The following is a 12003-nucleotide window of genomic DNA, read 5'->3' as shown; positions in this document are numbered from 1 at the left end:
AAAAAGCAAAACTTTATGTGTTTTAAAAATCCCATCAAAATCCTCAAAAGTCTTAATTTATTTAACCGGCAGTCCAACAGATATTCCAGAAATACTTACATTTTTTTGACTTAAAAGATAGTTTGACAAAGTTTAGTTTTCTAAATAAGCGACACATTTTCTTTTCCTTTTTTTCCAACAAGGGTTGACTTTTACTCTCCCCATAGCTGCTGTAAAGAATTGAGACGTTCTAGTAGCCTCTATGTTGGCATTAACTTCTCATTTTGTGGTTCCCCTGTGAGCACACGTCCTCTAAACATGGTTGGGATGAGTATTTGCTGTGTCACGTGGATGGAAGTTGAGAGCAAAAGTCTGAGTCACATTATTCCCTCCATCCAGGATGAAGAACTTTTAACTGCCGCTCTTGAACATTCTGCCAATCACTGAATCAGTCAAAAGTATCTTCGCTTTTTTTAGAGGAGCTCCCCTACTACGCACTTCACCATTAGGTGTGACTGTGTGTGTGTGTGTGTGTGTGTGTGTGTGTGTGTGTGCGCACTTCCAATTGCGCACCGCGCCTCCAAATTGAAGCCTTTGGACCGGAGTCGAGAGACTGCCCTCCCACCACCACCTGGCATCATTAGAGGCTCTGATCCTCTAATCAACGCAAACACCTCCTTCCTCATGCTCCAGCATCCATCCACCCCCCCCCCCCCAATCCCCAGTCCGGGAGGAGAGCAGACTAGCGGATGGGTTTTTTCTGCTGCTAACCAGGTGGGTGATGATGAGAGGCGACCCAGTGGATAGCATGCGGTGCTGGGCGGTGCTGGAAGGATTTAAGAGAAGATTTAGAGAATTGCAATGTAGTGCCTGTATGCGATACTCGTGGTTGTTTTCTGTTCGCTAGCTCACCCTGGAAGTTACTTCCTGCCACACCAGTCGGCCAGAGGTGGTGGATTTTTGGATTTGTGGAGCAGGAAGAGGTTGCTTGTGTCGTCTATAAAACACGCGCCGGTCGGAGCTTAAAGGAGCTCGATGTCCAACGTTTTTCGGTGTGTGTGTCCGGGGAAAAGACGAGGGTCAGGTATATAATTTGAGACGGGCAGGCATAGAAAACAAAAACACAAAAAGCCGTAACCAAGAGGAGAGAGTGACTCAGCCTCGGGACTCGCTGTTATGCTCTCCAAACCCCCACAAGCCAAAGGGAAACAAAAACACCGGGCTGCTCTCTTTAGTTCGACTCCAAATGGCCGTGTTATCCTGTTCCAACTGCTCAACCTGGCTGTAGAGTGATGAGGAGACAACATGAGAACTCCGGGGCCCCTAACAGCACATTTCCATAACTGTTATGGCAGTAGTTCACCCTCGGGTGACTAACAGGCTCATTTACCCAACCCTCGCACATCAACACGCCCTGAGGGAAAAAGCTGCCGCGTGCAAACAGCTGGCTGCTGTCTGAAGCATAATTAGCGGTTAATAAAAGAGGCTAATAAGGATTTACCTCCAATAGTCTGTAGCTAAATGAGAGGAGAAGAGGATCAGAGTCTGGCCGGATGATTGGACTGATAGAATGTGACCTACACATGTCCTCCAACAGGGGGGGGGGGGGCGGGCAAACCTTTTCTGTCGAGGGATTGGAAATAAGATAAGTCACACAGTTGATCTGTAACATATAGTTACACATAGTGGTTTGGTTGGTCCACCTCTTTGATTGTAGAATGGAATATCTCAGCAACTTTTGGATTGAGCACCATTAACGTTTATACGGATATTCATGGTCGCCAGAGGATGAATCCTAATGACTTGGTAACCTGACTTTTCCTCGAGCACCACCTTGAGGTTGTGTGAGTGAAACAACAGCAAAATGGCATTCCCATCAGCACCAAAAGCTAGGATGGGTCATTTTGATGTGGACCCAATGGAGTGCTTTGCTTTCAATATTAATAAACTTTGAATTCACAAGCAAACAATGCTCCGTTCCGCAGCGGGGGCGGGGCTTCAAGGCTCTGCAGTCTTTAGCATGCCGTCTGCAGCGGGGCATTACATGCCGCTGCTCAGTGACGGCAGTTCCCTCTTGCTGTTGGATGCTGGATATGCTCAAGTTACAACCAAGCTCTTCTTCACCTCCCTGCAGTACAACGGGACTCGGTGCCTCAGTAAACATTGTGAACATGAGTTTATGGTCTCAATCTCTCGTTTCAAGTCTTCTACAATACAACATGATGTTAATTTAGTACATTATGGTCCATTTAAATATTCAAATATATTCTTCAATCATAGAGTATGCTTTAAAGCAGGGCTATCTTGTGATTGACAGGTCGCTGCCGCTACCAGAGTCATATACGGCGTCCGAATATGGTCACTTCCCTTCACTGGTTGCAATAAAGCCGGTAGTATAACGGTAGTCCACAAACCAATGATGTCACGACGACTACGTCCGCTTCTTATATACAGACTGTGATTGTAAGTACATAACACAGCTGTTACAAGCAGAAATATTACCTCACAAACAGAACACTACATTGACTTTGTACACATGCATAATTGCTTTCCAGTGTTTATTACATCACGCTCTGATAAGAATAACACTCATGGACTATATGCTACCATAATGCCTGTCTATAAACAGTGACTGTTAAGATATCAAATGACAGCTCATCTGCATCCATTGCAGTTCTCTGAAAGATACACTCACTTAAACCTGATCCTGTCCACTCCCAAGTTGTCCTCGGTGACCTCATCTTGACCACACCTCTTATTTACTCTGTGTTTTCCTCTGCATACACAGCTACCCCCCCTCCCCCCACGGCCCGTTGCGCCCTGTGGCTTAATCAACTCCTGAATACTGCTGTGCTGAGTGCCAGAACACATAAATATATATTTATAATATGTTGACTCCTACAATCCATAAAGTCCCTGTTTCGGTTAAGCCTGTGTCCTCCCAAAACAACTGGGTTTGATTTGTCAGTGAAAACCAGGTGCAGGTGATGTGCAGTAAATCTAAACCAATAAAGGACTGAATCTGATGAGCTATGCGACCAACCTGATACCTACTCAGGTCTTGGACAGGACCCGTGGACTTACCTACGGGTTTCGGGCTGTAGCTTCCCCAGGGGTCCTCCTCACTGTGCTGTCTTCACCCTGAACTCAATGTTACAGCTCCCAGTTGTTTTATTACCACCTAAGCACTAATTCAGCCAGCAAAATGATGCAAGCCAAAGCAATCCGCTGAGTGTGGGTAGCTTTCAGCACATTTCCATTTACCAGATAGCTGTGATCCTGCGCTGTCAGCTTTAAAAAAGAAGAAGAAGAAAAAAAAAGAAGCGTTTCAGCCGGGGGAGGCGCAGGAGCAGTGTTGGGCCTGTGACACGAAAAATGAAGAAGTTCCTCATCGCTCATTTTAATAGTACTAGAAGTTCCTCCTGGGAGCAGATCATTTGCCAGTTAGCCGTAAATGCTTTTCAGAGCTATGAGCAGAGACTCGTTTTTTCCAGTTTTTTTTTTTTTCCAGTTTTTTTTTTCCAGTTCTACAAAACTTGTTCTACAAAACTTGTTCGACAAAACTTGTTCAAGAGTTTTTTTGTGTGCGTGTTTTTGAGTGAGAGAAATAAATGTTTTGTATGATCTTAGTTCATGTATAATTGTGTTTACAATGGCTGGTATGATGATGTTGCGCAGACTTCTTTTTCTGACTTTTATTTTAATATGTCTGGACTATTTCCGGTGATCATATCATAAGATCATATCTGGAAGATATCTAGAAGATTTGCCACAATTGTGGCCAACAATCGACGAACTATGATTGCTGTATGGCGCCGTCTCACCACGGAGCATATGGGGGATGAATACATAACACACCTGTATTCGCACTGGGCGGAGCCGATCGCACACGGCGGATGAATGCATGCTCGTGATTTGACCCCGGACGGATAAAAGCGTGTCCAGCCACTGTGCGTTTCATTCATTCCACGCATCTCGCCTCGCTCGCCATGGAGAAAACCGGTACACGAAGAAATGCGTATGATGCTGCTTTTAAGTTAAAAGCGATCCGCCTGGCTGTCGAAGAAGGAATTAGATCTTCTGCACATTCGCTCTGCGTCAATGAATCGATGTTGAGACGCTGGAGACGCCAGGCCGAAGAACTGAGCTGCTGCAAAAAGACGACAAAAGCCTTCAGAGGCAGGAAAAGCAGGTGGCCTGATCTTGAAAACGCTCTTGAGGATTGGGTGAACACACAGAGAGCAGACGGTCGAGGTGTTTCCACCGTGCAAATCCGACTGAAGGCTAAAGTCCTCACCACCGAAAAGAACATTGGAGATTTCAGAGGTGGACCGTCTTGGTGTTTCAGATTCATGCAACGAAAGGGCCTGTCGATTAGAACACGGACGACCGCTGGTCAGCAACTCCCTCCCGACTTCAAGGAAAAAATGACAAACTTCAGCGAATACACGCAAAGACATATAACCGAAAATTCCATTGGACCAGACGACATCATGAATATGGACGAAGTACCTTTGACGTTTGACCTCCCTCTCACTAGGACTGTTAACAGAACGGGTGAGTCTTCCATCACGCTCAAAACAGCTGGCCATGAGAGAACGCATTTCACGTGTGTTCTGGGCTGCACAGCATCCGGACAAAAGCTTCCACCCATGGTGATTTTTAAGCGGATGACAATGCCGAAAGAAAAATTCCCGAAAGGAATCACCGTGACAGTGAACAAGAAAGGGTGGATGATAGAAAGCGTAATGAAGGAATGGCTGACGGAATGCTACGCGAAGCGAACAGGGGGATTGTTTCATAGAAAAACGGCACTGCTAGTTTTGGACAGCATGAGAGCCCACATAACGGATTCTGTTAAAGCAGCCATCAAGACGACAAACTCTATTCTAGCTGTGATTCCTGGGAGCACAACAAAGTATTTGCAGCCCCTTGACATTAGTGTGAACCGTTCATTTAAGGTGGCACTCCGAGTTCAGTGGGAGGCTTGGATGACTGACGGAGAGAAATCCTTCACAAAAACTGGCCGCATGCGAAGAGCAACTTTCTCTCAAGTCTGCCAGTGGATCCTAACAGCGTGGAGCAGTGTGAAAGAATCCACTATCACCAACGGCTTCCGAAAGGCTGGACTACTGCGAGATGATGACAGCGCAAGGGCGGATTTGCCATCGGGAGCAAAGTGACACTGACGAAAGATTGACTGAAAGCACGAACGAAGCAATTCTGAGGCTGTTCAATTCCGACACTGAAGAAGATGACTTTGATGGTTTTAGTGCACAGGAGGACGAAGGCGACAGCGACAGCGATCAATAGCGATCCTGTGTCTATCCAGCCACTTTCCGGCTCGGATCAGAGGGATTACCGTAAACCACTTCCCGGCTTGGACCTGTGCGGAGCACGTGGAGACGCCTCCTAGTTGACTTACGGTATTACCGTTTTTTCCAGTTTTTTTTTTTTCCAGTTCTACAAAACTTGTTCCAAGAGTTTTTTTGTGTGCGTGTTTTTGAGTGAGAAATAAATCATCTTGGTTTGCAATACAACTCTGCTGTCCTGCGTCTGCATTTGGGTCCTTCAACACACCACATCATGAAACTGTAGGTACCGTACATGTCCGACTTGCTAGCTTCTAAGCTAATTTTAACATTACGGCCAATGGGGAAATGCATTAGCGAATATAATATATCTTCGTACATCTTTTCATGCAGACATACTTACAGACTAAGGTCTCTCAAGGCTACCAAACTGAAGAAGTGAAACGAAGCAGCGTGTCTTATCATTAGAATCTAAAAGCAACGAGGCAATAACTTGTTGCTCGTAGCAGTCTGCAGTTAGCCGTAAATGCTATTCAGAGCTATGAGCAACGTCGACACGCTGCATGAGAAGATCAGCTTTTTCTCAAGTCTGCCAGTGGATCCTAACAGCGCGGAACAGTGTGACAGAATCCACCATCACCAAGGGCTTCCGAAAGTCTGGGATAGTACTCGATTAAGGGGACAGTGTAATGCGTGTTGTTGTGTGCGTGTTTTTGAGGTTTGCAATATAACTCTGCTGTCCGGAGTCTGCATTTGGGTCCTTGAACACACCACATCATGTACGGTACCTTCATGGCTGAATAACAACGAATGGCTGAGATAAAGCAGACTATCATCATACACAATTATACATGAACTAAGATCATATCTGGAAGATATCTCGAAGATTTGCCACAATTGTGGCCAACAATCAACGAACTATGATCGCTGTATGGCTCTCTCTCCATGGAGCATATGGAGCATTTTTCTCCGTGACAAATGCTTTCAACAACACGCTGAATGCTACACTTTTCAGCGTGTTGTTGAAAGCATGTTACTGGCATGCTGTGGGGTGGGGGGGGGGGGGGGGTGTACAGTTAGGACAATGTTTAGAAAAGTGTAGCATTCAGCGTGTTGTTGAAAGCATTTGTCACGGAGAAAAATGCTCCATGACAACTACCGTTATTTCAATAACTGCATTGATTTCAATCGAGGACGAGAGAGGAGAGCATTACAATCTCGGAACTGCTAAGATCGTAGCTTTAAAGCCCCCCCCCCCCCCCCCCTCACACGTGTGTCGCACCTTGCCATCACAACTTTATTTTGGTAGTTTGGAAAGTTATTTGAGTACACACACACACATACACACACACACACACATACCAGCACCATATCAGACACATTATAATTCAAAGCAGATTATTTTTATGTCTTAATACATGTCTGGAGGGCATCTTTAATATGAGCTGCTCACCTTCCATTGTGAGTCACTCTAAATGGAGACATCCTGTTTCACAGGAAGGTGTCACTCGCAAATCATACTGCTCGCAGGAACCAGTGCTTTGGCAACATTGAACATCCAACCTTACTGATGATACAAAAATATTCTCTGTGAAAGGAAACCACAGTAGTTTATGTGTTTACTTTACACATTTTCCTAATTCACACATTTGTTATCATAACCGTCTGCTAAGGTGTAATTAGAGAAAGATCTGATGATACATATACTGTAAATACTACGCTGTCATGTTAGGATGGGAATAAGTCACGGGGATACGTTTCCACAAAGTTGTCAGTCGGCAGAGAAACTGTTTAATGAAAAGCGACAGAAAGAACTCCTCAGGCGATAGAAGCAATGGCGTACCCAAATTAACATTAAGCATCATCCCAGTTGTCAAGCACGTTCTCTACTTTATTAGTATTTTTTCAGGATGAACCTGAGGAATGGAACAACCATTAAAACAAACAATGATCCCCGTTTTCTTTGGCAGGGAGCTGCTTTTCGGGGGGGGGGGGGGAGAAAAAGAAAAAAAGAAAAAAAGAAAAGAGGGGGAAAGAAAACAACGCGGCTGCTTCTCTGGCAGGCGGCGCGAGATGCGGCGGTAGGGAGCCGAGAGCGCTGCTCGTGCCAGCACATCCACATGTCATCTCTGTTTAGACACACCTTGGAGAGTGTGACCTCTTTCCGAGCCCAGCCTGGCAAGGGGTCCTCGGTGGAGGGAGGGGAAAAAAAGCCCCAGATCGCGGCCAACCTGCGCCAGGAAGCTGCCTCCCACTGGGTGCATGTGTGCATATATGTGCGCTCATGACTCATGGATGGTGTGCACGCAGATTAATGACATGGGCCTCTGGCACGCCAAGCGCTCGCTGGCACCACTGCTTTACCGTGAGCTGTTGGTGGGCCTTGCCCTAACCCTTTGCTGCATAAAAATCCCCCCCATTCTACCTTCTGCCAAATTAGACGTATGCTCTTCAGCGACTGCCTGGGAGCAGAGGTGAGCCATGAGTGAACGCACCCTGCCGGTAAAATTCCTGAGGGGAGACTGTGTCAGAAATTACCCATCACAATGGTGGATTCGAGATGGCAGCTTAGCAGCGAGGGTGGCACACACACGGTGTTACTGAGGTAGTGGGAAGACAGTGGGGGATGAGGCGTGGAGTAGACAGGCACGAGAGGGATAAGCGAACCGCCAGCCACACAAAGTACAAACACAGCAGAATCCTGCTCCCTGCCCGCCGTTTGGCCTCCGGCAGCGAGGGATAACTGAATTACAGCAGCAGCAAAAAAGCTAATCTCGCTTACTCTATGGGGGTCTTGTGCGTGTGTGTATACTTGTGCGCCTGTCCGCGGGGCGTTGTGAGTGTTGGTTCGCGAGGCCGTGAGCATTTGTTCAGGCTCAGCGTGGATCTTGAAAAAGCATGTTGTCCTGGCGGTCAGAGCGTGTGTTTACCAGATGAAGATGAAGGCTCCCATCCAACTGTCCTGTGGAGTCCAGAAGGTGAGGAGCATGCAAGTATCTGTGTGTGTGTCTGTGTGTGCAAAGAGAATCAGAGAGTGTGTGCCGCTTGTTTACATATTCTGTGCATATGTTCACCTGTTAAAACCACACCCACTGCCGTAACTCAACTTGACGAGCTGTCACCCAGCGTGAGGCTGGGTCATTTAGAATTTGTAAGGCCTCCGTAGATTTCCTAGAAACAGATGGAAAACAGAGCCAAACTGCAAAGAAAAGCAATAAAATCAAGAAGATTCTGAATATCTGCATGTTTAGTCTCGTTCTGTGTGTCTCTGTCATCGATCTGACTTTCGTACACAGTTTACCAGCCGCAACCGCGAACGCCGGCCTTGGCCACAGTGAATGGTTTGCAACAAAGTGTCACAGTTCATCGCTGTCAAGTCCAGTGGCGTACACAATGTCAGGAAGGAGCAACAACCTTACGACTGAGTAAAAACACCGCTAACACTCTGAACCACCGGACCTCTGGTAGATGACCAACATCTGCAAATCACACAAGAATGCCAATTGTTAATGTTCTGTTCATGTGCCAAAACAAGCCAGCGCCAACCAGCCGCTTTCACTGTTTAAATGCAGTTCAATTTGCAAAGGAGTTTGGGTTGAGATCCTGCTCTGAGCCTTTACACCTTGCTTACCTGGTTACTTTACCAGCTTCTTTCTTTTTCAGTCCGGTTGTGAGAGTTCATCAATATAATGTTGCAGAGGAATTCATTCTCTTGTTACAGTCAAACACTTCTTCCTCCGTTTCAGTTGTCCAGTGCACTCTCAGGCCTTTTCGCTTGCCATTTCTCTTCCTTTGTTTACCTGACCCAGCCAGAGATGTTTGGACGAACGAATATTCGGTTCTTGACATGTTTTAGGTCGTCACAGTCCGATCCTAATTGTTGTTTATGGTGTTGTAGGATATGCGTGTTACGGTAACATCATCAATCAGAAAGTGAAAGGGTAAAATAGCTGTGTTGTGTTTGTCAGAGTTCAGCAGTTCCTCAACAAACAGAAAGAAATGTAGCACCACACAGTAACCATCCCCCGTAATATTACGGTAAGACCTCCGTTAAACATGGCCCTAAATGGTCCCTCTGGTGTCACATCAGGGCAAGAGGACTGGAAGTGTTTTAATTTGGCCAGAGGCATATGCTGGTTGAATAAATATTTCAGCATTTACCATTGTTGCAGCGATTCATTTGGAGGAAGTTGCATTTTGGAGCTGTAAGAAACAAGCACACCTTTCATCACCCTCCCTGGACATCCAGTCTTACCTTGGAAGCCCGAGCCGGCGTTGCCGTTTCCCATCTGCTCCGGCAGCGTGGCCAGAACCGGCTGACTGGGTTATGCTGCGTTCACACCGGTCGCGTTGATTTTTTGACGCACTGCAAAAAAGCGTCCAACGCACTGCAAAAAAGCGTCCAACGCGCCGCCGGTCGTGTTCACACCGGTCGCCGCAAAATCTCGTAGCGCCGGAGAGGGGGCGTGGTTTATCGTCCTGGAAGCCTCGATCTGGCCGCCATTGTTTTCCGCCGTCAACCATGACAGGAATAAGGACAATTGCTGCTTTGTACGTGTTGTGGAAGTCCCTCAAACATCGGAATGCCAAACGCCGTCATGTCTGGTTCATAATATTGTTCAGAGGAGCTCCGTGGATTGTATCGAGCTGTATTCACTGTGTCTAGCAAGCCACCGGTCGCTGTTTACTACAGCTGTAGGAACACAAAATAAACTGATTTGGCTGTGATTCAACGGCAATAAACCGACAAAAAGGGACTCCGAAATAACTACGTAATGATGCCGATTTGTACTTGTCTTCTCCGACAAAAAGGGACTCCGAAATAACTACGTAATGATGCCGATTTGTACTTGTCTTCTCCGACAAAAAGGGACTCCGAAATAACTACGTAATGATACCGATTTGTAGGTTACTGGTCTTCTCAATGGAGCTCTGATGGATCGGTGCTAGGCTATGCTAACATCGTAGCAGCTCCACCAGCACTCAATAACGTCACGTAGACGTAAATACGGCAGCGTCTATTTATTGTTTGTACCGTATGGTTTACACACACACATGCATACACATAGTTTGGTCCGGTCTCTATTGATATGAGGTATCGTAGCGCTCTGGGTGAACACAGACGGCGACAGGATTTATTTCCTGATTCAACAACGGCAGGAAGCCAGTGACGACAGGGGGAGCAACTCAACGCTGATAGGCTATCGCGCCACAGCGTCACGCGATTATGTCGCTGAAGTTGAAAAATTTCAACTCACGCGTTGGCGATTTTGCGGCGTCCAACGCGTCCACCGCGTCCACCGCACTGCAATAACGCGTCCAACGCGCCGCGGGATCGCAAAATCGAGGCGCGCCAGTCTCATCGCGTCTGTGCATAGACTTTGTATGTAATCTCGACGCGCGTCAAAAAATCAACGCGACCGGTGTGAACGCAGCATTAGGCTGGAGCCCAGGTTCTCTACCAAACCTCTGCGAAGCGTCGAGTGAGTGTGTGTTGTTCCGCCACAGTCTCGCTGGCGTTTTACCGTGGTTTCAGCGTGTGATGTGGTTTTGCTACACAGGTAGTTCTCGCACACAGAGAACTTGGCTGTGTGAGATCCGAGTGTTTGTCTACGTGCGAACGCTTTCTTGTGTGTTTACATTCGTGTGACCGCTGTGAGCAGTGATGTTTGCCGCTAAATGGCAGCAGCTGGCAGTTCGCGGACGTGAGTGATCGGCAGTGAGCACCTACTGCATTCCAAACCATTTGGTTGGCAAAGATACAGTTGGCCGCTGATTTGACCACCTGACTTCTGGAATGTTCAGATATGATTAGACGAGGGTGAAACACTGGAAATTACACTATTGTAGCAAACATTTGGCTAAAGCTGAAAGGAGGCCCACTAATAGATTATTTCAGATGTTAAAAGAAGCAGAAGCAAATGTCTTTTATAAATCTGGGGGAGCTTTGTCAAGTCTGAGAAAATTACTTGGGTGACACTCAAGTATCTGAGCTTGGGCTTGGAGACTGCAAATTTATAACACGACCAGTGGCGGCTGGTGGAACATGTTCTAGGTAGGGCCATCCTATCAATTTCAGCAAACATCCCAGTATGATTTAATGCAAAAAAAATGTAAGTATCAAACACGCATTATTACTTTGCAGTTAAATATTTAACATTTATTCCAACATGAAAAAAGCAGTAAATAACACTTATATAATATAATATAATATAACATGTTCATTTATTGAGATGCCCCTATGGACCTTGTTATAGGAGGTAAAGATCAGGAGAAGTAAACATGAAGTGTAATTATGAATACTGATGTTAAATGAAGCTATGATGAGTTTTCACTGTTAATGTAACATCTCTATTACATGTTGATGCCTCCATGACCAAGTTAAGCAGATGAGACTGAGGACAGCTATGTAGAAGAAAAGATGTTCACTTTGTCTAATATGTAGCTTGACAGAGTTCTCATGTGTGTCCTGGTGTTCTCATGTTTCCTTACCTCCTCATCCCTCACTCCCTACCCTGGTGTTCTCAGGTTTCCTTACCTCCTCATCCCTCACTCCCGTAACTGTCCGTGCTGGATCTGTCCCTGTTGTTTTAAAAAGCTAAATAAGTTATTAGCATGACGTCATCCAGCTAGCCAAACCTGTCTGGCGTACAGCTAGTACAGAAGCTTCACATGTACTGCTTCCCCTTCCCGCTAGTCTGCTGTCTGATTG

The sequence above is a fragment of the Melanostigma gelatinosum genome (assembly GCF_949748355.1).
Source record: "Melanostigma gelatinosum genome assembly, chromosome: 20".
NCBI classification, from domain to species: Eukaryota; Metazoa; Chordata; class Actinopteri; order Perciformes; family Zoarcidae; genus Melanostigma; species Melanostigma gelatinosum.
This window is presented reverse-complemented; position numbering follows the sequence as displayed.